This window comes from Apus apus, chromosome 3 (assembly GCF_020740795.1).
Source record: "Apus apus isolate bApuApu2 chromosome 3, bApuApu2.pri.cur, whole genome shotgun sequence".
Classification (NCBI taxonomy): Eukaryota; Metazoa; Chordata; class Aves; order Apodiformes; family Apodidae; genus Apus; species Apus apus.
The window spans coordinates 68933765-68956869 of NC_067284.1; the positions used below are offsets into that span (position 1 = coordinate 68933765).

General features: G+C 43.9%; 1 protein-coding gene across 7 annotated transcripts in view; it reads right to left on the bottom strand.

The window, feature by feature from the left end:
* The window catches only part of TRERF1 (transcriptional regulating factor 1), a 99289-nt gene extending 84100 nt beyond the window's left edge, over positions 1–15189 (bottom strand). For 5 of the 7 annotated variants that reach the window (XM_051615915.1, XM_051615921.1, XM_051615919.1 and 2 more), the window contains exons 1-2: positions 15096–15187; positions 14754–14925 (exon numbers count right to left, since the gene is read on the bottom strand). The gene's annotated coding sequence lies outside the window, so the exon portion shown is untranslated. Of the gene's footprint in view, positions 1–14753; positions 14926–15095 lie in introns of all 7 variants that reach the window. The other 2 variants (XM_051615917.1, XM_051615914.1) reach the window with 1 other exon arrangement.
* Between the last annotated feature and the right edge of the window lie 7916 nt (positions 15190–23105).

A 23105-nucleotide genomic window follows, 5' to 3' on the forward strand; every position in this document is an offset into this window, starting at 1 on the left:
AAACACAAAAAAAACCCACCCAAAAAACACAAGAGAATGCTGGAAGCAAAAACCTAAATTTCATAATACAATCATAGATACTTAGCAGTATTTTGCCTTTATTCCATTTAGTTTGTCTCTCCTAACTGAAATGTATTGTTTTTTAAATCTGGATCTGTTCACAATATATATGTGACTAGATTAAAAAGATTCCCTGAACACATGACTGTGCAGTATCGTTTGAATTCTTCACAGGATCTTGCAAACTCTAGTGTGCTTAATTTTAGAAACAAGGGCAACAAAAAAAAAGAAAAAACCCAACAACGTCTGCCATTTCCATATGTGCTCTATATTTTACTAGTTCTTTACCAGAAATCGAAAAAAAACAACAAACCCTACAGAAAAAGAACATTAGGGGCATTAAGTCTTCCCTGACAGTTTTAAATGTAGATACTTCTGAACTGTTGGTCTCCTAGAAATCTGTTTCAGCCAGCTGTAAGTTCCCCAGCTGATAAGCAGAAGGGATGGCAATTCAGGGAAGTATTTGTGGGAATGTGAAGATGGTGTGACAGCAGTATCAAAGACACGGGGATTCTGGCAATGCAGTGCCCCAAAATTATTTTCACTGGACACAGTTGCATTGTTCCAAGTCTGAAGAGACTACAAGTCTCCCTACATCTTTCCCACAGCAGTTGTTCTTCTGATGATGGAAGGAGATGCAAGATCAACAATCACAGTAGTAACCAATTGCAACCTAATACACACGTATGCAATGCAACAGCAACCAACAGTACAAGCAGAACAGCTCAAGATGCTCAAAAAACGTACAGGGAAAGGTGTGGTCAAAAAGTGGGAGAAATCAAACTAGAGGTGTTCTGGTTTGGTGGGTTTTTTGGTTGCGGGGGAAGGGCCACAGGAGTGGCTCAGGTAAGAAGCTGAGAAGCTCCCCCGGCTTCCAAAATCCAGCCAAAGATCCATTAGAGGGACAATAGATGCGCCTCTGCCATTAACATAGGAAAGAATCAACACCTGAGCAGAGAAGCACTTAAGGGAGAAGAGCTGTTCTGGGGAACTAGAGCTGTGCTGGGGGTTGGTGATGAAGAAGGGGAAGAAGGTGCCCAAGCAGAAGTTTCCCTGCAACCCATGGTGAGATGGCAGCTGTCCCCCTGCACTCGTGGAGGAACGTGGGGGAACATTGCCTGAAGATGCCAGGAGGGGTGAACTTGGCCAGTGGACTTGGATTTTGTGGCCAGAGGATTTGCTGCCTGTGGACTCTGACTGTGCAGCTTTGGAAGACCCCAGGCCAGGGGATTTTGTTCCCGAAGCAGCCCGTGACTCTGTGGGAAGTCCAGGCTGGAGCAGCTCCGGACCTCGTGGGAAGGACTCATGAAGGAGAGGTTCATGGAGGACTCTCTCCCATGGGAGGGACCTCGTGGGGAAGCAGGGCAGGACTGTAAGGAATCTTTCTTCCTGGGGAGGAAGGAGCAGCAGGAACCACCAGCCTGTGAAGTGACTCTCAACCCCATCCCCTGTCCCCCTGTGCCGCTGGGGGGAAGGAGGGAGAGAAACTGGGAACAAAGGAATTTGGGCCTGGGAAGTAGGGAGGGGTGGGGTAACATCTGCAAGCACTGTGTGTTTGATTAGTGTGAAATTAAATTATTGTTTTTCCCCAAGTTGAGTCTGTTTTGCGTGTGACCTTAATCGGTGAAGAACCCTCCTTGTCCTTTGTCTCAACCCATGAGCTTTGTCCTCCTCATCCCAGAGAGTGAGTGAGTGAGTGTGTGTGTGTGTGATATCACACCTCCCACCTAAGTCACTAAGCAGGGGTGCAATGCGTGTCCAATACAGTTCCTGTGGGCTGCTGTGCACATCAGAAGGGATGGTGCTTTTTCCTTGATTCAGCCAAACCAGACACACAGACCCAAAACCAGACCTACTGACTCCTTCTCAAGGTCACACCTCTGCAGTTGAACTGCAGAACTGAAGAGGCAGTGCTGCTACCCACCATGCTGTTGCTCTGCAAGAAACATGACCTTCAGAGGCCAAAAGTTTCAGCCTGGCCTTTTTGCTGGCACTAAACTCACATAATTCTTTATCCCCATTAAAAGACATTTTTAAATACCGCTCCACCTTGGCTCACAGGCACCTGCCACTGACAATTAGCAGAGAACATATGTAATAAAAAAGAGCAGCATATGGCTACATAAATAACTACAGCAATGAAGCACTCCTCATAAGCTCTAAAAGGGACAAGTAATCTCACCAGAGTTTTCCAGCTGGCCACCTGGTGTGTGCCAGCACCTACCAGTCAGACAATGTGCATGGGGCAACACCTGCCCTCTTACAGCATCCCTCAAGCACTTTCCCCCCCATCCCCTTCTCCTCGACTGCATAGAATAGCCAAGATGGAGATACATAAAAAACAACCACAAAGTGTGTGAATGGATATCCCTAGCTTTTGCATGCTATGAGCTGTACCTGCAAGCCTTCCCACTGAAGGCGCCTGGAAGCCTCCTTGCCTTCCTCTCAGAGCAGAGCGCAGCTGACTAGAGGCAGGAGAAGGGAGATCTCTTCACATTCATTGCAGTGATAGGTGGGTTTATCTTGCTGCATTTTTATAATTCCTTTGGATCAGTCCCTTACGCACTGCCTCAGATCTCCCAAAATAGTAAAGATAAATAAAAATATGCTGCATATGGGACATTATGGCTGGAAACTTCACAGGAGGAGACTAAGGATGATTGTTATCCATTTTCTTTTTCTCTGTGCTCATTTGGTACCACCACCATCACAGTACCAAGTCTGCTACATTCACAAGCACATATTCAACAACACATTTCCCCCTTTTATCTTATCAATGTATTTATTTTTCCTCTGGGAAGTAACTTACTTTAGCAATTGCTTTATGATTTAAAAAGGCAGCAATCAACATTTTCAAAATGTCAACTTTAATTTGACTTCTGTTTCCCTCCTCCCAGCTCCTCAGGCTCACACAGGAAACCCCCATGCCTCCATTTCACACTTTTTCACAGCTGCAGCCGTAGCATCAACCCCAGAAGGGCAGCCCCAAAACCTAGGTGTTTCTGGTAGACTTCAGGCATGCTCCAAGTCCTTGCCACAGAGCCTGGCTTTGCACATGAGAGATGCAGGCACAGCCTAGAAGCTTTACTTTACAAACCTGCTCAGTCTCACAAGGGCAAGTGGTTTTAATGCGCAAGGCTGAGGGGACGTAACCATGCAACAATGCACCACAGCAAACTCCAGACCTGGCCACCAGCTCTGCCAAAAGGCAAAATGCCATCCTTCTCTTGCTCACCCTGCACCAGCAATCCTGGAAACAACACGGCATTAGAGGGTCACCCACTCCTGTCACATGCTGAAATAAGTTACCTTCCCATCCATTTTGAAAGGCTTTAGATCAGGTCTTTCTCTTCTTCATACAAAATTCAGAGCATTTGTGATGAAATTATCCAGGTGGCACAGCCAGTAAAGGAAGACTCCCAGCATAGAGCTAATAGTTAATAACCCAACAGGGAGGAGAAAAAACTGCTGAATTTAGCATGGCTGACATAAGCTGTGATGTCATTTCCACAGAAAAGCTAGTGAAAAAAAATAATACAAAAATCTTTTTTTCAGATCCAAGATACAGAGATATGTAAACCGCTTGGCCTCCATTTCAAATAAACAATGTGAGATAACCCCAAAAGTTAATAAAGCTTTCAGCCTTCATTCCTGTGCTTCAGAGGACTTGAAGCCTACGACAGGATCAGATCGCTGGGAGAGCAGCGAGCCAAATCACTTGTGCAGGCACGCAACCTCAGCGCCGTCCCACCCAGCAGTGCCAGGAGTCTGCTTCTCACTCTTCAACAAGGTGTTCGGGTTTTAGTTTCGTTGGGTTTTGGTTTTTTTCATCTTGGAGCAAGTAAATTTAAGCAAACTATCAAAAAAAAAAAATCATGCTGTAACAACTCTAAAGGATTTTTGGTATGATTATAGCTGAAATTAACAATTCTCTAAGGACAGATTGAACAAGCCAAGCAAAACAGGTGTTGGAGAAAGGACATCTAAGAATTAGAAAATAAGACCAGTTAAATTAACAAAAAAATAAACAGAGAAGTAACCACTGAAATAAAAGTCTGAAAGAACAAAAAAAACCAAACTTACTGAGTTGGGGTAACTCAGAAAAGGTTCCAGAATAATTTTATAATTTTCTTTAAATATTAACTTTTTTTTTTTTTTAAATAAAAGATCCCACTTCTTCCCCTCAAAAGTAACCCCTTAATACAAACTTTGCCTTAAGTGCTGTGCATTCCTCTTATGCCACTAAATAATTTTAGAAGTTGGGAATATTTATGAGAAAATTCAACCTGGAGGGTTATTTTCCTGAAGTTTCTGCTTGGCAAATGAAAACAGTGCTTTCAACAGATTAATATCCTTCCCTGTGATTGTTATTCTGTTACCATCATGTAAATTGGTGTTTTACACAAATGCAGCTTGAAACCTAACTAACAAAGGAAAAAAAAACATAAAACCAACACCAAAATCAAACCAACCTGCACAGGACAGGGCAGAACAGCACTAATAACATGTAAGCACAGGTTTCTAAATAATAATAATAATAATAATAAAAAAGAAGTTCTTGCGTAATTTATTCACTTTCCTGCTAGTTTCACAGATTAAGATAGCACCAGGAGATAACTAAAAGATTTCTTTTGCCTTCAGCTCAATAATTTACAAGCATTCAGATTTCACTGGGTTTCATTGTTGTTGTTCAATGGGAAAATACTGTGGAAATTACATTTACCAGCATTCCCAGTCTACAAAGCTTGATAACTGCAGCTTGATACAGGCACATGCCCACCAAGCACCATAAAGATTTACAGTAAGCAGTGACTAATTTTTGCAGTGTATACTGTACGTGTAAGCACTGAGTCAGCTTGAAAGTTTGTTCATTCACTTGAACTCTGCTTCTTCCATTCTCCTCCTCTCTGATCTGCAGGCAGATCTGAAATCTGCCTTCTCTTCATTCAAGGAGAGCTGCTTATTGCCTTAATAGGTAATAGGTGCAGGTACAAAGAAACTACTGCTATTGTACAGGATTGACCTAAAAAACACGGACTTGCCTACACAGCAGCATAAAAACAAACAGACACACACATACATACACACACAAAAAGGCATCACATTTTCTGTCAGCAAGAAAATTCTGTATATGCAAGGAAGGAGCCCTGCAGCAAGGGACTCTCATGGGGGGCATAAACTGACCCTGCTATTGAAAAATCTTCCCAGCTCCAACATTTGTCAATCTGATTGTATAAAGCCTATGAGAAATGCCCAGTTTAAGTAATCTGGTTTACTGGTAACATAAGCAGTAGAACAACACAGCAACTTCTTATAGATAGCTGGCTGGAATGGCCACATACGACTTTGCATTTGCTGAAGCCTAAAATAAGACGCCCCACTCTTTTGTTCTCTATTTTCATTTCTTGCAATTTACATAACTAGCAGTACAGCTTTTCCAGAAATAACCTGAAAGTAGAAGTTCTACCTGAACAAAAAAGCTGTTTATGCTAAGGATAGCGTGGAGCTTAAATGTAAGGATTTTCTGTACATAATTGAAGCCTATCATCCACTTTGTAATTACGATTCTTCAACTAGAATACAATTTTTGCAGCATAAAATAATAACAGCAAAGAGCTGCATTCATACACAGACCCAACTTGCACTTTCCTTCAAGCAGTCACACAGGTAGTTCAGCTGACGACAATATGAGCAGGCATTGCTACAGATGACCAAAAATTGAAAAATTTGGCCCGATACTGAGGACACTTAATCCAACAGAAGCTTTTCCATCAACCAGCTTTATGTAGTAATCTACGTGCCATTGTCACAATGTCTGCACTAGAACCTTATTAGGTTTGGACGATCGCCTACTGGCTGAGAAATGGTCTATAAAACCAGATGAGTCCATGTTATTTTAATGAACCCCTACTTTAACTAATGATCAAGTAGTTAGCCTAGAGACCGTATGCTGACAGACTTCCAGGGTGAAAGTACCGCTCCTTTCATAAATTACTTTAATTCTGTGGTATTAGTCTATCATTTATATATGCACACTTAACATCCAGATTAAAATTTCTTCTCAAAGTTGGAAATAGTTGAAATAAAAGTCTGATAGGACTTGATTTTATCAGCCCCGCTCAATGTTAAGCAGTACCTTACTATGCAGGCAGCCACATTTGGCTTAACTTACATTCTTTTCATTAATGAAACACCACTTAGCCCAATGTCTTTTTTCTGTGCACCTCCCTTGTATTATTTCTTTAAATCTAAAGCTGTTTATAACTTCAAAGACTAATCTTTTACTACAAGCAAAATGAAGGGTAAAATTTACCCTCTGCAATGCATCTTTGGTTTTCAAACATACAAATGGTGAAGGCTTTTACCTGCGAGGCATATTTTCTTATTCATGCTTTTTCATTATAATAGCAGCAACTTTAGAAATGTATTAACATTCATTATGAACCAGCTCTTTCAAAATTTCATAGTCCTAAAAAACCCACTTTTCCTCACTTCAGAAAAATTTTGCTTCTCATTTTCTACTTTTATCAAACACATGTAGGCAGCAGCAATACTTTCTCATCATGACCCATGCAGCTCAGATACCAATTTACTGAACTCTAATAGCATAAAACTAATTTATCTGACAAAAAAATATAGAAAATTACTGTTCATCACCATCCCTGAGAAGCCTCTTCCAGTCTTGGAAACACATAGCATCAATGGAAAAAAGAAGGAAAAACTGAGTGACTGTGCTTCTGCAAACATTTTGGTTTAGAGGAATTATTGCCACCCTAAATGGAGATATGTCCCTAACATACTCAGAAATACAGGCTTAACGTAGTTATGGATATGAATCTAACTTTTCCAGACATAAATTGTCTGCTAATTCAGAAACCTCCCTTCACTACCTCCTTTATACCTGACACTTTGCCAAGTAGGCTTACTGGAACATGGGGACGGTTTGCAGGGCATTCCTACAGATGAGGGCTGAAAGGTAAATAGCGTTTCACAGCTCGAATTAAGAGATACCCTCTGACAAAGCAAATACCTGGTTCCTACAATCCATCTTACTGTGGTGTGATCAGGAGGGTGAAAGTCCTTCCGGACAGAAGTGAGAATGGCACTTCTGACAGTCAGATGCCTACAGAAAAGACTGCATCCTGCCCTGCTTGGCATGATACTGCTCGCAGCAATTGTGTTGCCAAAGTAAGTTAGAACTTCAAACAGCTTCACTCAGTCCTTTTATATAAAGTGTCCTGGTTCAGCATCTCACCACTAAAGCACGTCAATCTCTGAGATAGTTTTCTGCCCTATTTTTGCCAGAAGCTCATTAGAATACCACTGCAAGCACTTGTTTATTATCATTGCTGTGATGCTGAATTCACGTTTTTACACTGATCAATAAAAACTAAATCAACACACTACACACCCAGCCCACACATGAAGAAAATTCATTTCACAAGATCAAAGTTGTCTACCTTTTACTGCTGTAGAATCACAATCAGCTTGTTGGGTTTTGCCAGTTATCTTTGAAGAATGATTGGAAATGAACAAAAATAATTCTGGAAGCACATAGTGAAATTGCAGATACAAAACAGAGATAGGAGGACACATGCAAATAACCATGTGGGAGACCTTAGTTTGAATTTGAATTGCATGGCAGGCCCAAGAGACAGCTGGAGTATTAATGCTCCTGCAACGCTGCATCATTTAGGTTGTTTTATCAAAATACATAGATGCTCCTTTATAAGAATATAAACAGAATATAAGCTTTTGAAAAGTAACCAAAAAACCCCAAAAAACAAGGCAGCCAGAACATCTGAACTGGTTCTGCCCATTTCCCCTACACATATTTAGGGGTGCAAGCAGGAAAAAAACTGCTGTGCTCAGTGCTGAGGTAACATGTGGCAAAAACTTTCAGTTCAGGTGACTACGGTCTCCTGCGTTCAGCAGACACAACTTTGGTAATGGCCAATAGAGCCCACAGTTACTTGAAGTCCCAGTGTGACCTAGGACACATTGCAGAGGTGATGCCTTCAGCCTCCAGAGAATGACATGTGCAGCTCTCTCCAGCCCTGCTGAAAGCTGGGTGTAGCCAGCTCAAAGATCACCACCTCTGGGCAAGGTAAGCCCAGTTTTGATGCTCAGGACATAACAAAACATAAAAGAGGCATGCCAAATAGAAGTCAATATCCTAAATACTTCAGGGCTTTGGCAACCTACAATTTGGGGAAAAAGAAAGCTCAGTTTAGCTAGGTAGGATCTTCTAAGATTTCATACTTGTGGCAGATGTGAACCATTGAAAGACTGGTCAACATCCGTTTTTTATTTATTACACTGCTATTGTTCCTAACAACGCAAATCTTAACACCACAAAAAAGAGCAAATAACTAGCAAATTTGCTTATGAAACGACAATGACGCTATTTACTAGTCAGGGTGGTGCTCTTTTCTGGTACTTACAGGATCTTCCACCGGGACATCTCCACCAGCAGAAAGAGAGAAAGCAGGGCAGCAGAGCAGTACAAGTCCAGCATGCAGCACTGCCAGCAGTAGCCCTACTCCAACACCCAGCAGCTACAGACTCTTGCCAAAGAAGCCCCATTTACCTGCCCCTTCTTCATGCACCATTACACCGTCCAAAGGAGTAAATCTTTAGTCTCTGAGCAAAATTAGTATTAATAGCTTCTTATGGCTCCAAACCTCCACAAATGTATCATGCAGTATTTCCTAATCTGCAGGATTTAAAAACTGTATTCAGAATGAAAGTACAAGGGATCTCTTTGAGGAAAAAATATTACGACATGTTAACAAGCATATTTCCTGCTCACTAGTGAATTGTATTAAATTCTGAATGCAGAGCAGAGGTCACTAGGACTCACTTAAGATCACACTCTTGCAAAACTGCCCATATGCACTTGTGCCATAGAAAAGCAGGGCTTACCCTACCGACCAGTCCAAAACTACATACCAAGATTGTAGTGTGCATTCTCTTTAAAAAATTTAAGAAGTTACTATTAAGGTCAAGTCTAAAATTGAAAAAAAATTAAAAAATAAAAAAATAAAAAGGCCTTAATAATATAGCTGTAATTGGCATAACCCTCCAAGTGTAAATAGAGATCCTTCCAGGAAAACGCATTTCTAGTTCTTATTTGGCATGTGAAACATGTCAATACTGGGAAAAACACTTTTCTGCTAGTAAAAGTGGAACTCAGACGAGACTCTTAGCCACACAAAAGTGTTGCAAAACCCTTCAGTGCCCTAATATGTACTATTTTACCAGCAGAATTTTTAAAGGGGAGAACGTATTTAAAAGTAATTTCTAAATTCCTAATTTTTCAGCATTTGCTTTTCTTTTTTTCTTTTAAAATTAAAAAACAGAATACAGACTTCCCTCCTATCCTCCCCCATACACTCCCCCCAAACACACATACACTAAAAATATAGAAATAAAGGAAATGAAACTTCCCCATCAATTAAAATAGTGTAAGGGGGGAGTGGAGAACAAAAAACAAAAATGGGTCTGTACAGCATCTTTTATGACTAAGAGTCAAACTACTTTTTTTTTAAGACAGAGAACTTCAGCCATTATCAATATTTAAACTTCATAGCAATTTCCTTCACAGGGTTGAGTACTTTTTTTCACAGTCCCATGCCAAAGTTATTCAGGATTTGATTTTAACTTCAATAGAAAGTACCAGATATAAATTATGCACCTCAAATCGATTCTGTTCTTTAAGAGTCCTGGTAAGCTTTGTTCTAGGCAGACAGTGTGAACAAAAACCTCACACTGCCAGGGACCTTTTAAAAAAGAGGTGCTGATAACTTAACTTACACCTGCTTTGCTGGGGTAACCCTTCCCCAATCCATATTTTTGTAGTCTAGGGTTACCTGGAGGTTCCAGTACCCAAGACTGTGCTTTTCCTCCTTACCGAACATGAGATTTTTTGACAAATGATTAAAAAAAAACAACCAAACATCAAAATGACCATCTATAACAATCTCGCTTTGCTGTAGATGTGATGAAGTCTAAACATGAAGAGGAAAAAAAAAGACCAAGCAAAACAAAACCTTGCAGCACTGCACTTCAAGGACGTATCACAATGCGGGCTCTATCAAAAATCTTACCGTGAGCAGCTGATGAGGGGAGGGAGGGAAAGACAGCAACCATTTTCTTGCTGAACTAAAAAGACATGAAAAAACTTGTGATAAGGCCCATGATGGCTGCTTTAGAAAGTTCAAATTAGTGGAGCAGGGAAACTCAGCACTTGTGGCCATATGCCTAGAAAGTGACCTACACCTGCCCCACTTACTGGCCAGTGGGAAGCTGAAGATCAGTGATTCATGTGAAATTCTAGCAAACTTTGAACTGTAAATTGGAGAAAGACAAACCAAAAAGAAAATGTAAAAAAAAAATATATATAAAAAAATCAACTACCTTCTGAGCCTGCATCGTATTAGTATTTTGGGTCTTTCGAGAGCAAATCATCAGTCAACTATTAAAACTTAGGTGGGCTGTTTGTGTGAGACATGTTACTCTTTGTTACAGAGTAAGCTGAAACCACAAGACTCATTTCACTCAGAACCTCAAAATATACCCGACAATACGCAATTCCTCCAAACCCCTGCAACATCCCCACTCTAATATGGAGAGTTTAAACATGAAAAAAAACCCCTATTATAGGGTAATAGAGTATACATTAAAAGCATGCCCTGGGTTTCCCAAACCATTATCCTCTCAAGAAGAAAGTAACATAAATGATGTATTTGCCTTCTGGTTTCTGTGGCAGCAGGTTGTAACCTGAGCATATTTTCCATTTTTTCCCCCACGCAAATCAATGTCCTTTTTCTTTCTGCTGCTGTTTCAAGCAGGGCCAGGTGAGCCTGCACCCCCACCACCACAGGGCAACACGGCCAAGCCAGAAAGAAAGAGTATAAACCACTATCAAAAATACTCTTCCTTTTGCCCACAGAAACCAATATTCAACAAGAAGCAGTGGCGATACAACTCGTCGCCCACCCACCTTAACTCCTTCATCCTCCCAGCCGGGCTGGACCACACGCTACCTAGAGACACACGTGCAGTGGCAGCAGCAAGGAGACAAATAGTGCAAAAGCCCCTTCCTCTGCATCTCCAGACCAAAAGGAAAATAATCCCCCAAGCTCTACAAGATAACTTGGTGCATAAAAACACACAGGTCAAAAGCAAATTTGATGGATCTCTTAAATCTGTTCTGTTCTGAGCAAAGAGTTAAAGAATAAACCAAAACTGATAAAATTCCTCCTACCTCTCTTTGAACCACACTCAGACCTACTCTTTGAAGGAAGAGTCGCCTTTCTTAAAATACATTTGAAAGCGCTATTTTTGTCTTTATCTTAGAAGGCCTGATTTCCTCCCACAGCCCTGCAATTGATTACAGTAATAGGTTTCTCAGAGCTGGACAAGTTAAGAAGAGGTTTTATAACTTCGTATGCAGCAAAATGTATGGAATTTGCTGCCTTCATTTTTTACTTTTAAGTGCAGCCCCCTCAACCCTCATCCTACAAATAAACGCACACACAGTAACTCTGCTCTTCTGAGCAGCTACACGGAAGCCAGCGCAACCACTTGTGCAGCTCACCTGACATAAATTACCAAGTGTTGCCACGACAGGGAGAATTTACACATGCACTTTCTACCTCCATCATACAGGTGGAGGAGAAGCAAAAGGATCTTTTAATTTTAGGGACAGAAAAAAACAAAGTCTGATAATAATTTTCGATTGGAAGCTATGCAGCCCTCAAAACACACAGGAGGAGGAAACAAACTGTTTCCTTATCAGCAATTATTTTGCATCTATCAAACACTGCTTGTTGTTTTTTTTTAAAAGTATTCCTAAGGAAACTGAAATGAAACTGCCTTATCTTGCAAGTTATTATGACACATCATAAGGAGACACAACCGTCCACACCAGAATCTTATGATGACATTACAGATCCTAGGGTCCTTCTTTCATTTACTACTGTTCCATTACAGAATTGGGAAAGGGAGAAAGAAGCCCTCCCAAACACTTTGCTGAGTAAGTTTTTATGCAACATATTTTCCACTTGATTATGACAAACAAAAAAATTATGTAAGACGAAAAAACCCTTGCTGCTTTAGGAAACATACAGTACAGCACCAGACCACCCTTCTTACACTTTTCTCATACTCCCTGCCAGAAGCCAAGTTGCAAGCTCAATGTATGACAAACCTCACTGTATCACTGAAATATTAAAACGGCCAGAAGTAATGGAGTTTTGAGTTTAAAATCTAGGAATTCCTTTTGTCTACCTAGGCTTCTTGACTGCTTCCCAAAAGTGAAACAAACCTGAAACAAGGACTCGCTTTATGGTCTTAAATGCCTACAAGAATATTCTTGGAGACATGATCAGCAGTAATACAAAGGCTGAGAAAATGAAATGGATAAGACAGAGAGTTTTTTTTCAGTCTATCCAAATACATGAGTCAATGTTAGGTTGAGAGGTTAGTCATGCTGTGGTTTATTTAAGCTAATGCTGGTCCATACAGGAGTGATGCAAACACTGGAGGCAGGATGCCTACCTAGCTACCCTCGGGCCCCATCCCTCTTCCCCGAGGAGAGGTGCCAATGGTAGGACACAGGTTGATAGCAGAGTGATTAAGCTTTGGTCTTATCACTTCACTGAGAGGCCAATTCTCCATTCTTCACTCAGGCCAGCTTCCACAATTAAGTGCATTAACTGTATTTGAGATTTTTAGGCTTTTCAAGATACACTGGTTTGACTAATCTCCCAACTTCAGACACACAACTTGGTTATCAACGGTAGCGGGACAGACCACGTAAGTGTTTATTTGTGACAAAATTTTTGAGCAGTGTGTACTTAAGCCTTTAATTTTTCCAAAGTATATCAGACTGTTGGTTACAGAAGAAAAATGCATGCATTTTCTTCATATGAAAAATCACTTATCTAAACTCTAAACAAACACACTTATTTGTTTTAAGCAAAGCCACCCAGCTTAGATCCCATGCCACGTATGCACGCATGAAGCAGTGATGAAGCAGCACTTTTCTTGTTAATTTGTTTAGTCTTATGTGGGGGGAAGAGAAGATGGACCGTTCCCCACAACAAGCCTTAGAAAAAAAAGGCAACGTACCCACCAAGGCACATCAGGCCCCATCACTTCAGTGGGTATCAACGTGAAGTGGGCTATTTACAGATAGATGCATCCGATTAAAGAAATGGCTCCATTCTGATCCAATTTTAACATCCAAAGAAGACCACCAAGTAGATATGCAAGCACAGCAAACGGCTGCATATGCCACACGGAGGAAGAGTTCACATACACCATCCTCATGTAGGGATGTGTGGCTTAATCGTGACACTGTGTCCTGAGCTGGGGCAGGGGGCACATCCCGAGGGGGCTGTCCTGGGGGCTCCAGGCAGGAGGGGTACTGGCAGTATGGAGGCACGGCCAAGCAGCCCAGCAACCCAGGCCCAAGCTTGCCAGGTGAACTCTTCCCTCTTCCCGTTAAACACTTGCAGTAAAATTACAACTGCCAAAGACATAAAACTTCACCACCCCCCGTGATTACCTGCTTCAACCATTAATCATGCAGTTAAGCACTTTGCAACGTTTTCCATAAATAGTTTACTTATGGGTCATCGTATTTATTTTGCTGTTATCGTATCACTCTGTAAAAATCTCTGAACCTCACCAGTAACTACCCAAATCACAGCCAGCGTTGGTGCACTGAGACAGCAAGTACGGGTCAGATTTTACTGGGCAATGGAATTAATCCCGCAAAGTTTACACCTCGAACAGTCCAACCCTGGGAATGAAAACCACTCTGGAAAGTCAGAAGACGGACGAGTAGGCACTATCCTTTTATTAACTGGTTAACTGCCAATTAATTTCACTTGCAAATCACCTCTCTGGTATTTAAACACCTGGTGAAGAGTCTGCCTATCCCCCTCCAATTTTGAGGGGCCAGGAAAACGAGGCACTTCTGCGCCCCGGGAGTGCCCTAACCCGCCGTACACTCCTTCCCCGCGGAAAAGAAGGAGAAATTCACCTTTCTCCCAAATAAGTTGGCACCAGCAGTGCCCCCCGGCCCTCCGCAGGGGAGGGCTCGACCTCCCGGGCCCCGCACCGCCCCGGCGGTAACACCCACCGATCCCGGGACGGTGCCGAGCGCGCCGCCGGCAGCCGCGCCCCGCGGGGGGCAGGGGGGAGCCGCCGTGCGTCGCCTACCGGTGCCAGGGGCCGCAACGGGACGGCGGGGCCGCCGCTCGGACAACTTCCGTGGCCAGCCCCGCCGAGCAGCCCTTCCCCGCCTCTCCGCCCCGGCGCGGCGCCCGGGATCTGGCAGCAACGCCGCGGCGAGGCGCCCGGAGACCGGCCCGCCGCACACCTACCTACCCACCCACCCACCCCTCCCGGCACCGGCAGGTACGGGGCAGCGCCCGGCGGCCGCGCCCGCCCCCAGCCCGCTCCCGCCGTGCCCGGCCGGCGGGGAGAGGCGATGGGTGAGGAGGAGGAGGAGGAGGCAGGGCCTCGCCTACTCGGCGCTGCACACCGAAAGTGAACTGCACGCTGCAAACTTTCCCCCCCCCCCCCCCATCCCCCTTTTCCTCTCTCCCCTCCCTGCCCTCCTTCCAGCTCAGCTCCCAGCTCGTGCCAAACCTGAAACTTGGGAAGGATTCGCCTACCTGGCGTGGAGTCTGCAACAAGTGCAGGCGGCGCGGGGGGCCGGGCGCGGGCAGCGGCGGGGCCGGGCGCGGGGCTTATGACGGTGTCGGCGAGGAGGGAGCGATTGCGATATGAATTTATGACAGAGCTGCCCGGGCTCAGTCCTACTTCACTTACAGCGCGGAGCTCATCCTGTAAACAAATATCGCTCCGCCAGGAAACATACTTCCCTCCCCGCCTCTCCCCGAGCCCGCGCCGGCCCCGCAGCCCGGCACCCACCCCGCCGGCGGCACATGGAGCGGGGCTGGGCGGGGGCCCGCCGCACCCCCCTCCCCGCGCCGGGGGAGGCACCGGGCGCTTACCTCCGGCACGGCCTCCGCCTCCCGCAGCTCTGCCGAGTCCGCGATGCAAAAAAAAAAATTAAAAAAAATTAAAAAAAAATATATAGATAGATAGAAAAAAAAAAAAACCCGGGTGTCAGCAAATCGCTGTCAAATTATTTTCTTGCAGAAGAGTGAGGGGAGAGGGAACGGGTAGGGGGGGTGAAGCAGAAGAAGGGGGAGGAGGCTGCGGGAGGCGGCGGGATCCCTCCGCCGCGATGGGTCTGGCCCTGGGTAGCGAAGCAGGAAGTAAGGTGTCGGTGTCGGCGGCGCCGCGGCCGCCCGGCCCCGCGGCGGGGCGAGGGGGGCGAGGGGCGCCCGCCGCCCCCGGGGGCCCGCGCCCGGCCGTGCGCCGCCGCCGCCGCCGCCTCCCGCTCCGCTGCGCCGCGGTCTCGCCGCCAGCCCCTCCTCTCAGGGCGGCGAGCGCAGCGCAGGTGCCGGAGCCACCGGCGGCGACCTGTCAGCGGCTCCCGCCGGCGCGGCGCGGCGCGGCCGGGGCCGCGGGTCGGCGGGAGGCGGGCTAGGGGCTGCCGCGGGCTCCTGGCGCCGCCGCATGCCGCAGGGCGGTGGGGCCGGGGCCGGCTCCCGCTGCCGCTGCCGCCCGGGCGGCGGCGCCGGGGGGTGACAGCGGCGCCGCGGGCCGACCCCGCGGCAGCCCCGGGGCTGAGGGGGGGTCCCAGGGCCTGGGGGAGGGGCTGCCAGCCGGCCGCCGTGGGGCTGGGGGCGGGGGTGTCGTGCGGAGCCGAAGGAGACGGGGGCGATGGGGGCCGGGGGGGGTCTGCGGCCGGGCCTCCCCCCGCCGCGGGGCAAAGTCGGTCTCTCACCGGGGGGGTCTGCCCTGTGCGGGGAAGGGCTGCCGGGGCTGCCTCCGCCTCCTGGAAGGTTCTTGCGTTTGGGGTTAATTTGGAAGTTAATTCTCTTAAACGTAGCGAGCCTGGGAGGAACTTGCTCCTGTGGTCACTGGTTTCGGCCAGTGGTCGTCTTCATTTTTATCTTTTTGTTTGTTTGTTTCTTTTTTTTATAATGCTAACGAAAGGTTTTGGTGAAATACCACGTTGGTCCTGCCTCCCTTTCGCTCGGAATTTGCATTAGATTGCACCAAAATGTTCTCTTGCAGGCAAGGATTTTGCATCTTGGGGATGGATCTGTGATGCATACAGCTTGTGCAGTGCTCTGTTCAAGCTGACGGACAGTGACAGACAAGTTACTGTAAGAAATGGTAGCTGGGAAGAGAGAAACTGAAACGGGGGTGGTTATAGGGCCTACTTCTGCCTTCAGAAAGGAAGAAAAAAGCCCAACAAAACCCAACAGACAAAACTCTCAAGGGCTGTAACAGGAGCAGAAAGAGGGCTTTGGTGTTAGCGTTTGTGATTCAGTCTTACGTTATAATGGTTACCAGCAGCCTCATTTTCTTTTTATGGTCATCCTGGTTTCCTCGTTGCATGACACTTCTATTGGGCCACTGTTCTTAATAATTGAACCTTTTATGAGATTGTTTCGATTTGCAGTGTAGATTAGAGCAAGAGTGAAAAAGCATATCACCCATTGGGCTCCTTTGTACAATACAAAAAAGTCTCAGCTTTTAAAATATCAAGAGAAAGGTTCTTCTTTTTATTTTTTTTCCCCAGCTAGCTAGTAATTTTCTAATTTTATTTTTACTTACGTGAAAAATACCATTCAGACATTGTAACTTCTCTGTGCTGAGCTATGCAAAATGTATGCTGAGTTCTAGATTCAATGGTTGGCTTGTTTGCTTGCTGGAGTCCTAAGTCAGATAAACTATGTTGAAAATAGAATTAAAACCACAACTCAACATGTGCCTTGCCTCTGTTTGTTTTTTGTGTCTAGTCTGAAACCCAGAATAGCCTGTATTACTTATGATTTTCAAAATGACCTTTGAAAATAAGCAATGGAATTTAACACAGCCTTTCTAAGTTTATCTCAGCATCTCAACTTGTTCAGCTAATCAATACAAACAAATCTGTATTGAATCGGCTAGGTGTTACTTGATTTACCTGAAACATGTAGTTTTGTGCTATAGCTCTCAAATTAGAAGCAAACTTCTAATTTAAATTTGAACAACAAATCATTATTGAGTAGTTTTCTGTAAATGCAACCCATGTTACCCTGCTAGAACAAGTCCAGCTGAACAGAACTGTTCCCAATGAAGCAAGCTAATATATTAGCTTTGGACAACATTTCTAGAAACTGGGGGGGGTGGGGGGTGGGGGAGGTGGGGGGTGGTGTCATTGGCCGGCAATAGCCAAACTGCATTCTTTGTACTTATCCTGCTGTTTATGAACTGGTCTCCATCAAATGCACACCACCTTAATTTATGTTCTCAGTTTTCCAGATCCTTCCAATCTTCAATCTTTGAGTATCAGGCTTCCCGGTTTTGAATAACAAATCATATTACTATTTACAGTATTCATCCTCAGACTAATTCCATGGGCTTGTTGTGCTGCTGTTAAGCCCCATGTTGGCAGTGGTAACTGTGGGAGCCCTGAAACTGGGGTGAGGTCCTGGCTGGCCGAGCTGCCCACTTGCTGCTGTCAAAAGAGAAAACCTTGCTCTCTCTTCCCTGCTCCTTGGCTTGGCCCGCTGAGCTGTTTCAGCTCACCAAGCCAGAAGGCTATGCCCTCTCGGTCTGGGTTAATTTCCTACCATTTTGGTGAGCTTCTTGGAAGGTCAGAGGGGTGGCAGGGGCAGCACCAGGGATGCTGTGGGGACTCAGGGCAGGAGGGCTGGGGAGCTGCCACTTGCAGCAGCAGCAAGCTGGCCAGGTGGCTCAGCTGCCTCCTGAAGTCTCCTACTACCTACCAACAACAGAAAAGCAGTATATGTCTTACGGAAACTGCCATTGCTGTGTCAGATTTTTGTTAAAGAATATTAATTTTTCTAAGCAGGGCTCATTTAGAAATGAAAGAATTACAGAAGTTAAGAAGTGCAGAGGTCTCTGATCACATCCTCCTGGTTCATTCCTTTCTGACGCAGGATTGCTGTGTCATTATCTTCCCAAACGCCTTAGTTTTTAATAGGAGGCTTTGCCTTGAATTTGTGGGCTTTTCAAGAAAGACAATACTGAAGAAAACGTAATATTGCTGTGGTAGAAGACAACATACCCTCATTCAATAAACCCCTTAAGACTCCTTAATGAGTTGGATTTATGCAACTCTTAATGGCCAGAGTCTCAGCAGCCAAAATACAGATGTTCATCCAGCTTCTCAGTTTTGGATGCCTGTTTCCAAACTGGATTTTGAATTTTGAGTGTTACCTTAAAAAAAAAAAAATTAAATTTAAAAAAATAAAAATCAGACCTTAATTATCAAGTTGGTTTGACGAAACTAATAACAGGCTTAGTTTTCTTTCAATGTGGAGCTTTTGAGCCATATAGCATACTGATACAGGATTTAGGAATAGAAGCAAGTTTACTCTCGGAATCTGACATCCTACATAATGTGGACTGTAGTATTTGTAATTGAGATTATAACCTGCTTAGTTAAAGTTTATTTTCTGGGGGGGGAAAAAAAAAAGTCAATATGGAGATTTCAAGAAAAGGTAAATATGTACCCTGCTACCAGTTGTTCTGGTGTAATTACTAATCAGCTCATGGTGAATTGTTTGAACTCGATTTTTCATTTCAATTTGTGAGCTTTCCAGCATGACATTGCTGGTTCTTTCCCTGCTAAATAAGCTTGGTATCACTGGAATCCCTTGGATTTAGCCATTTACATTTGTCTCTTTGCTGTTAGATAAACAAGAAACACTGGGGCCTTACGTGAGTGATACTAGTAGGGTAAGAACATTTTAAAAAGCTGAATGTGTGTTTTCTTTGATCACGTTCCCTGTGCACCATAAGGGAAGTAGCCATGGCATCCCAAGCACCTGAACACAAGGGAAGAAAATGACAGTCGGCAATGGGCTTGCTCAGACATCAGCAAATATATCCTTCCAGTTATCCCCGTGCTGAGGAAACTCTGTATCCGTGCTGTGTTTGAAGGTAGTGTTTGCAACCCCCCTCTCACCTTGATGTTCTTTTTGCCTTCATATACATTCAAGGGTGGTGCTTCTCCCTCTTACCTCCTCCAAGAAGCTCAGGACATTGAGAACTTCAGGACAAAACAGCTTGTGCTGTTTGGTGTCACTTCCTTCCACATCTGTTACAAGTTAGGAAAAAAGGCCAAGGTTGAAATGGATCTGAATAATTTTTAATAAAAATGCATCAGGACTCCAGTTACTGCAAAATACTGTGTGCTTCCCTTGGGCTACTTCTGCCACCTGGGTGAGGAGCAGGCTTGTGTCAGGCAAGCAGCATCTTAGCCTTGCTGGTCCAAGTTGCCTCTTGCCCAGTGAAGCAGCTGCTCTGAACCCAGACACAAGGTGAAGTCACAGATTTCACTAGCAGCCTAACCTGATCTCTGACCATGCCACTGCCATTTGAAAACTAATACTGGAAGTAAGCCCTTTTTTTATTATTTATTTATTTATTCTTCACTTTCAGCCAGATCAGTTTGCAGATTGCACAGCATAAGGAATGGTGCAGAAAATTTGCTGAGGAGAGAAGAGTATGAAATCATGCTTGCTGTCACTCAGACTGCTGTTGAAAGCCCTGCCTCTTGGTCTCTTCCCATAAAGGCTAAACCCAAATTAGATTGCAACGGCTGAGGTCCTTCTGTCCCCTCTGCAAGTTACTCCCTCAAGCCTCGTGGTTTTGTCTCCTGTTTGCACCCAACACTCACACTCACCGCTTCCCTGCTGAGCCAGATCATTTCCCAGCACTGGCAGAAGCCCTGTGTAATTTTTCCCCCAAATTGCTTCACAGAGTCAGCCAGACATGTAGCAGAAAAGGAGGCAGACACACTTTTGTGTGCCCAAAAGTGGGATTTGCAGCCACACCAGTTTAAGTTGCCTTCAATAGTCATGAAGCCACGGCTGCTATCTCATCTAGCAGGCAAGATGCTCTTTAAGAAGGTTGGTCCAGGTAGTAGACCAAAAAAGCAAACCCACACGGCTGTTTGCACCGTGATCAGCTCTGGAAGTCTGTAAGTACTAATTTTCTCTCGTCTTGAACTTCAAGAACAACTTAACAAAGGTTAGAACTGCCTATGAGCCAACTGCTGGGCTGCCCCTCCAGCACAGCCCATGAAAGCTGCCAAGGCCCTGGAGCTCCGGCCCAGAGGTGCTGATGGAGCCCCAAGACCCAACCTTGACCTTCCTGCATCCCCCTGCAGTTTGGCGCACAGAAGATGTGACACTGCTTTGCAGGGATGCTCTGAAATAATTAAAGCCTCTACAGCGCCTAGGAATTTTTTGGTAAAGAAGTTACAGATAGGCAAGTTAGTGATGACTCAGAGATTGTTTTTCAATGACACTGTTACAGTTTTGCAACTGTGTACCAACCCGAGAGGGGAAAACAGAGCTAGAGACATTGGGAATTTTAAAGGGGATGTTGTTGCTTTGTTTGTTTTGTGTCAGTCACATTCCTCTTGGAAGAGTTGCTTATATTAGCGTGCTCTCAGGAATAATCTGTGGGGACGTACATGTGCGTGCAAGAGACACAGTGACACGAACCATCCTGCAGGACTATGTCCTAGTGAGCAACTCTCCAGTTTGTGTGGCTTTTTCACATGCTGGAGAGGAGGAAATGCTTTATTTTTTAAATTACACTGACATATGTATTTATAAATTTACAAATGTGTGTAATGTATACATAATATATAAATTATATACATTTGTAAATAATGAATTAATAAACTTATGAAACTAATGTATCTTTATCAAACTAACATAGATTAAAATCTCATCTTTTTATTTTTTGAATAATTTCCAGATTTTATGTTGATGGTGTGGTTTGAGCTATTCTAAACTTTAAAACCACTCACTCTGTTACAGCTTTTTTTGTACAAGTAGACCTGAGAGAGTCTTACAATCTGGGGCCAGTCATATTGTCCCCATTTTACAGAGGGGTAAACAAGGGAACAGAGATGGTCCAACATCAATCAGGAAAGTAGCGGCTGAGGTGAAGTATGACAGCAAGTATCCTAAGTTTTTGCACTTTATGTCTTAAAGACAGGCCAGTATTTTTCAAGTAAGACTTGTGCCCAACAAAAAATGTTTGGAGCTTTGACTGACACACAGAGAGTTTTATCCTCCTGGCTTTTTATGCACTCCCTGTGGTAACCATTGAAAACTGCTGCATCAAGAAACACACCTCATTCTAAATGTCCTGCTGTTGTACTACCAGAAAAAAAAATCACAGCTCTTTACAGACAAAGGTTCAATTAAATTACAGCATTCAATGGAAACTGCCTTTACTCAGACACCGTCAACTTGAAATAAAATTAAATAGTGACAGATTTAAGGTAGTGTCTCCTACAACTTCTGCTGAGTGCCCTGACCAATCTTTGTGAATTGTTTTGTCTGGGCTTTAAAAATCTGTTATGTGGTAAAATTGACATATACAAAAAGGGGCTTTAGAATAGCTTGTTACATGGAGCTGTACTAATTTCTAAGGTGTTTACTGAATTACAGAAATAATAATTTGGGAAGGAAAAATTAAGCTGAAACTTGCTAAAGATAAAAGGTAAAGAGTTATTGAAAAAATGTGTGATGAGAGTAGAAGAAAGCCTGGCATCTTAATTTTAAGTTGCAGTTAATAAAATATTTTTCTGTAACAGAAGGATAATATTTAAATACAGACATGATTAAGTCAGTGTGGTGCCATACCACAATGTGCAACACATCCAAGTCTACACTGAAAACTGAGATCAAGATTCAAGTTTTCCAGTGTATGTAGTGAATTTCAGTGCAATGGCAGCAGTGTAATTTTTTTCAGGATTTTTTCCATCAGAAGTGGACGTGACATTGGCAATAGCTCACTGCATATTGAGTGAAAAGAGCTCAGGATCAGAGCTATCCCAGTCGTCATATCACTCTTCTTTTAGCAGTTTCTCGGTTTTCCATTTCATGTTCCTCAGCACAGACACAAATTATTTTGCTGATTTTCTGCAGAGTTGAATACACTCTGTGTAGGGTTTGTTGAACAAGCTTTAAAGAAAATAACCATCCACATCTTCTGGGCTCAACTTTCCCATTCAGTAATGTAACCTGAATTTTTATACGGCTCTTTTAACATCATACGTACTGGTCACTTCTAGGTCTCACTGTGTCTTGCTTATTTGTTTCTTACATGTATGACAGTGGGCAGATACACATTTAAACTGTAAGGATACAGCTGTTATGATTTTAAAAATACTGTGACTAACAATACTGGACTTGTATATCCAGTATATATACAGTATATTCTTTTTATAGTGATGTAAGGCACTTTACATCATCTAAGTGAAATAAGCTGTATCATTTCACATTTTTATAGTGATGGAAATGCACTTGCAGTAGAAGACAAGCGTGTTTACATTTCTGCATCAGTGTTTTTGTTTGGTGGCCCCAAAACAACACTTGAGGACGTGAGAGCCGCACTGGAAAACAGAAAGCAGAAAATGCGATGGGGTTACTGTATAGCTGTGGTGAGACAGGGAACTGCAAGGCACCTCTATACAGCAGGTTAACAAAATTAGTAGTAGAGGAAAACCAATTTGCTCTTTAGCTGAGGCAATTTTGCCTGCAGCAGCTGAAGGGCAGCAGATGACAAGTAGCCTCAGGGATATGTAAATATGGGAAGTCTTACCATATGCTTTCTGATGAATTTTTCTTCTAGAGATGAAGAAATTACCTCCATCCCATTTGAGTGGCCTGTGAGTCTCCAAACAAATAGGGAAGTTGGGAAATGAAACAGAGGGTCCCCAAAACAATCCCCTTGTAGTGCTCCAGATGCAGGCTTAGGTCTGTGAGACTTAAGGTCTCAGACTTGGTTCTGCTCTGTTGATAAGAGAGCTAGTGGTTGGTGCAAACTGGAAATAAGGTGGTTTTCTGAGAGGAAATTAAAAAGACTCTATTCTACCTCACCAAAGTGTGGAATTTTCCTATAAAAGT